Source organism: Lepisosteus platostomus, chromosome 5 (genome assembly GCF_059453375.1).
Source record: "Lepisosteus platostomus isolate fLepPlt1 chromosome 5, fLepPlt1.hap1, whole genome shotgun sequence".
Classification (NCBI taxonomy): Eukaryota; Metazoa; Chordata; class Actinopteri; order Semionotiformes; family Lepisosteidae; genus Lepisosteus; species Lepisosteus platostomus.
Window position 1 is genome coordinate 4,247,670 of NC_142615.1, and position 6,347 is coordinate 4,254,016.

A 6,347-nucleotide genomic window follows, 5' to 3' on the forward strand; every position below is an offset into this window, starting at 1 on the left:
TCGGGGGGTCCAGGCTCTGGAGCTCCTCCCAGTCAGCCTGAGTCTTTGGGGGGTCCAGGCGCTGGGGCTCCTTCTCCTGGTCAGCCTGAATCTTTGGGGTGTCCAGGCACCGGGCTCCTCCTCCTGGCCAGCCTGAATCTTCGGGGGGGGTATCCAGGGGCTGGGGCTCCTTCTCCTGGTCAGCCTGAATCTTTGGGGTGTCCAGATGTTGGGGCTCCTCCTCCTGGTCAGCCTGAATCTTTGGGGTGTCCAGACGCTGAGGCTCCTTCTGGCCAGCCTGAGTCTTTGGGGGGTCCAGGTGCTGGGGCTCCCCCTCCTGGCCAGCCTGAGTCTTCTGGGGGGTCCAGATGTTGGGGCTCCTTCTCCTGGCCAGCCTGAGTCTTCTGGGGGGTCCAGATGTCGGGGCTCCTCCTCCCGGTCAGCCCGAGTCTTCGGGGGGTCCAGATGTCGGGGCTCCTTCTCCTGGCCAGCCTGAGTCTTCTGGGGGGTCCAGATGTCGGGGCTCCTCCCGGTCAGCCTGAGTCTTCAGGGGGTCCAGATGTCGGGGCTCCTCCACCTGGTCAGCCTGAATCTTCGGGGGGTCCAGACGTTGGGGCTCCTCCCAGTCAGCCTGAATCTTCGGGGGGTCCAGATGTCAGGGCTCCTTCTCCTGGCCAGCCTGAGTCTTCGGGGGGTCCAGATGTCGGGGCTCCTTCTCCCGGTCAGCCTGAGTCTTCAGGGGGTCCAGATGTCGGGGCTCCTCCACCTGGTCAGCCTGAATCTTCGGGGGGTCCAGACGTTGGGGCTCCTCCCAGTCAGCCTGAGTCTTCGGGGGGTCCAGATGTCGGGGCTCCTTCTCCTGGCCAGCCTGAGTCTTCGGGGGGTCCAGATGTCGGGGCTCCTTCTCCTGGCCAGCCTGAGTCTTCGGGGGGTCCAGATGTCGGGGCTCCTCCTCCTGGCCAGCCTGAGTCTTCGGGGGGTCCAGATGTCGGGGCTCCCCCTCCTGGCCAGCCTGAGTCTTTGGGGTATCCAGACGCTGGGATCCTCCTCCTGGTCAGCCTGAGTCTTTGGGGGGTCCAGGCGCTGGGGCTCCTCCACCTGGTCAGCCTGAGTCTTCTGGGGGGTCCAGATGTCGGGGCTCCTTCTCCTGGCCAGCCTGAGTCTTCTGGGGGGTCCAGATGTCGGGGCTCCTCCACCTGGTCAGCCTGAGTCTTCTGGGGGGTCCAGATGTGGGGGCTCCTTCTCCTAGCCAGCCTGAGTCTTTGGGGGGGTCCAGGCGCTGGGGCTCCTCCACCTGGTCAGCCTGAGTCTTCTGGGGGGTCCAGATGTGGGGGCTCCTTCTCCTAGCCAGCCTGAGTCTTTGGGGGGGTCCAGGCGCTGGGGCTCCTTCTCCTAGTCAGCCTGAATCTTCGGGGGGTCCAGATGTCGGGGCTCCTCCCAGTCAGCCTGAGTCTTCTGGGGGTCCAGGCGCTGCGGCTCCTTCTCCTGGTCAGCCAGAGTCTTCGGGGGGGGGTCCAGGCGCTGGGGCTCCTCCCAGAGTCGAGGTCCAGGAGGAGTTTCTCCCTGTTGGCTTCTCCCAGATCTCCCAGACTCCTCAGGCCTGAGCCGGGCTGGGAGGAGGGAACCTTCCCCGAGATCCTGGAGTCCGACGTCCAGACGACACGACCGGAGAGATGGAGCCGATGGGGGAGGATGTGGGCGTCGGGGCTCCTGGTGTCCGACTGGGGGAGAGCTCCGATGTCGGGGCGTCTGTCCTTCCTCTTGACCTGAATGTTCCTCTTCAGGGTTCCACAAATAATTCGGTAGCCCGATACCCCCACTCTCATCCAGCTGATACCCCATTCCTACTGCTCTCACCCGGCAGATACCCCAACACCTGCTCTCATCAAGACCATCATTATCTTAGTAACAATTACAATAAACATCTAGTACATTGAATATCCAGAACAAAAAATGATTCAGGACAGAGACTGACTAGCAATTACAGCAAACATATACAACAACTATTCAAGAAAACCACTGGTTTAGTGCTAAACAATTACGGTAAAATCCCAGTAGAGTCAAGTCAGTAATTATCCAGAATAGGAACTGACTGGTTCCGTGATTAAACGTTACTGGGGATACGCAGTCCACCGATTCTTTATTGACGGACATTCACTGTACGTCGGCGAACCCCTACGGTGAATTCCCACGAAAAGTTCAGGACAGAGACTGCGTAAGTGACAAACCACCGACGTGGACACCCAGCGTGGCGAAAACGTAGGACAGGCGTTCTCGAAAAAAACACCGCCTGGTTCGGCGGCTCCAATTTCACTGTGCAAACAGTCCAGCAGATGCATCCTAAAATAAGTAAGAAAACTAGAACTAGTACTGTACAAAAACTGGTACACTACAAGGGCTCCATGTTATTTCTTTGCCCGGTTTTGTACACGCCGTTGTGTCTAGCGCACATCCGGTCGATGACGGGACAGGAGTTCCGGTCTTCGGCGAACCGCCGACTGGCCTCCCGCGCGTCGCCCGCAGAGCTGCATCAGGGAGGAGTGAAAAGTACCTTTGCGCGGGGACCACGCCGAACTCTCACTCCCCAGTCTCCCACCCCGCGCGATTAAAACAGGACTCGCGTATACCGCGGAAAAACCAGGTGAACATCCAACACACTCATGGCTCAGGACAGAAACCAACGCGTTTAATAAGAAGCCATGAGTGTGAACGTACTGGAGAGTAATTATTCAGGAGAGACGCCCCGCCATCATCTGCAAGTGGTGTTCAATATCCCCTCCATAGGTCGATTGAGTTTGCTTGCACAGCAGTGGGACTATTCTGTAATAAACAAGTTAACAGCGTAACTCTTGACAAAACGCTGACAGAAACGGCACATCAGGCGAAGAATAGGTCTTTTTACCCTCAAAATCGAAAACGCAACACTCGGGACTATACATCACAAAGCACAAGGCAGCCTAAGCTTGTCAGAACGGTTTTCTAACTAGATACACCAGCAAAAAAAAAAAAGCAAATGAATCTCTTTTTTCACAGAGATACTCACCTCCCGTTTCAGTTGAGAGAAGCGTCAAGATGGACATTTGCTGGAGAACTGGTCAATTATCCATCACAAGCCATACCACCCTGCAACTCACAACTGGCAGCCCCCCCACTGGAGCTCAGCAGGTGTGAGCCTGGTCAGTACCTGGAGGGGAGACCTCCTGGGAAAAACTAAGGCTGCTGCTGGGAGAGGTGTGAGTGGGGCCAGCAGGGGGCGCTCTCGCCCTGCGGTCTGTGTGGGTCCTGATGCCCCAGTATAGTGACGGGGGACACTGGACTGCAAACAGGCGCCGTCCTTCGGATGAGACGTCAAACCGAGGTCCTGACTCTCTGTGCTCATTAAAAATCCCAGGGCGTTTCTCGAAAAGAGTAGGGGTGTTACCCCAGTGTCCTGGCCAAATTTCCCATTGGCCCTCACCAATCATGGCCTCCTAATAACCCCCCTCTCTGAACTGGCTTCATCACTCTGCTCTCCTCCCCACTGAGAGCTGGTATGTGGGGGGCGTTCTGGCGCACTATCCAGGTGGGGCTGCACACTGGTGGCGGTAGTGGGATTCCCCATGACCTGTACAGCGCTTTGAGTGGAGTGTCCAGAAAAGCGCTATAGAAGTGCAAGCAATTATTATTATTAAAAGCTTGCTAAAAATAATGTTGCTTCTCATCTCGGAAAAGGAACATTTCTAGAGTAAAATTAAACCACCAACGCTCACAAACGCATCACAGACACAACAGCTGAAGCGCCCGAAATATTTAAAATCCACCAGCTGAATTCTGACCAGAGACTGAAACCTTCCTTTTCATATCGTGTGCAGGGGCAGCTTTTTAAACCCGTTTCTCATAATTATGTATGGGGGGGGCCCTCTCCCAACAGCAGGAAAATAACAGCAATACTGCTCCAAAGAGTCCTGCTCCTGCTGAAAATAACTGTTTCTGACACACGTACTGCTAATGGAACAGTCCTGCTAATAGTGTTACTGTGAATTAAACTAGAACACTTCTTGATTAGAGTACTAAATCAAGGCACTTAAAATGATACCAGTACTCCTCTCTCACCAGCAGGGTTGTGTGTTCTTGCCCTGAGTGTGACACAGGAGTGACAGGACTAACCTGACCTTGTCCTCAGGCTGGAGGTTGGTGTTGGACTCGGGTACGAGAGTGTAGTGTCAACAACACACTGACCAGGTTCTTGGGGGCGAGAGACAGCAGGAGGTCAGGACACAGCCCTGAGGGTCACCCCCTGGAGCCCCAATAGGAGGAGTCCACTGGCTCTCCGCCTGGAGCTCGTCTCTAAGAAGCAGCCTGAATCAGGGTCTCCCCGAGACGACTCCTACTCTGTCCCCTCGGAGTCTGTGGATCCCAGATTGGTCCGATCAGCCCCGATCATGCAAGACCAGCGTCGCCTGCGAGGGACAGCCAGTGAAGGAGAGACTCACCTGGTCTGCACTCACCTGCCTGGCGCCTCGTGTCCTTCAGTGCTGATGGGGTACCCTGTCCCCCTCCTGTGCTGACCAGGTCAAGCACACGCCCTGTCCTCTGAACTGCAGGTCAGCCCTGGCTGCCTGGTCCCATTTCCCCCCACAACATGGGGGGACAGCTCCCACATTCCCTGCCTGCTGGGGCCGAGATCCTCCTCAGCAATAAACACGCCTGTGCCCCACCGAGCCCCGACTGCCCCGGTCACCTTGGATAAACCGCAGTGTCGGTGAACAGCAGCTCCACCTCATCATCGGCGAACACAGGGACTGAGGTCTTCTCCAGGCTCCACGCTGCAGGTCCGAGCTGAGAGAGTCACCGTAGGCAATATATCACTGGACAGGCCAGACAGCCCTCGCACAACACACACACACACCTGTAGCCGCAGGCACAGACAGACAGACAGACAGACAGACAGACAGACAGACAGACAGACAGACAGACAGACAGACAGACAGACAGACAGACAGACAGACAGACAGACAGACAGACAGACAGACAGACAGACAGACAGACAGACAGACAGACAGACAGACAGACAGACAGACCTGTAGCAGCAGGTGCAGACATACAAACGTACAACCGAGACACACACACACACCTGTAGCAGCAGGTGCAGACATATAAACGTACAACCGAGACACACACACCTGTAGCAGCAGGTGCAGACATACAAACGCACAACCGAGACACACACACACACACCTGTAGCAGCAGGTGCAGACATACAAACGCACAACCGAGACACACACACACACACCTGTAGCAGCAGGTGCAGACATACAAACGTACAACCGAGACACACACACCTGTAGCAGCAGGTGCAGACATACAAACGCACAACCGAGACACACACACACCTGTAGCAGCAGGTGCAGACATACAAACGCACAACCGAGACACACACACACACCTGTAGCAGCAGGTGCAGACATACAAACGTACAACCGAGACACACACACACCTGTAGCAGGAGGTGCAGACATACAAACGCACAACCGAGACACACACACACCTGTAGCAGGAGGTGCAGACATACAAACGCACAACCGAGACACACACGTATAGCAGGAGGTGCAGACATACAAACGCACAACCGAGACACACACGTATAGCAGGAGGTGCAGACATACAAACGCACAACCGAGACACACACGTATAGCAGGAGGTGCAGACATACAAACGCACAACCGAGACACACACGTATAGCAGGAGGTGCAGACATACAAACGCACAACCGAGACACACACGTATAGCAGGAGGTGCAGACATACAAACGCACAACCGAGACACAAACGTATAGCAGGAGGTGCAGACATACAAACGCACAACCGAGACACAAACGTATAGCAGCAGGTGCAGACATACAAACGCACAACTGAGACACACACACACCTGTAGCAGCAGGTGCAGACATACAAACGCACAACCGAGACACACACACCTGTAGCAGCAGGTGCAGACATACAAACGCACAACCGAGACACACACACCTGTAGCAGCAAGTGCAGACATACAGACGCACAACCGAGACACACACACCTGTAGCAGCAAGTGCAGACATACAAACGCCCAACTGAGACACACACACATACACCTGTAGCCGCAGGTGCAGACACACAAACACAACTGAGAAACCGAAAACGCTATTTGTTACAGAAGTCAAAATCCCGAATAAGAAGCGGTGACGACAACCAGCGGACCCGTCCGGCTCCTCTCGCCAGAGCGCAGCCATGAAGCCGTCTCCCCCGCTTCTGTGCGGGGCCGGAAGTGACGAAGTGAAGAGGCGCCCCCCCGACGTTGCTCGGCGACGCACTTCCGGCGCAGGTCGCCGAGAGGGAGAGACCAGCTGAGGC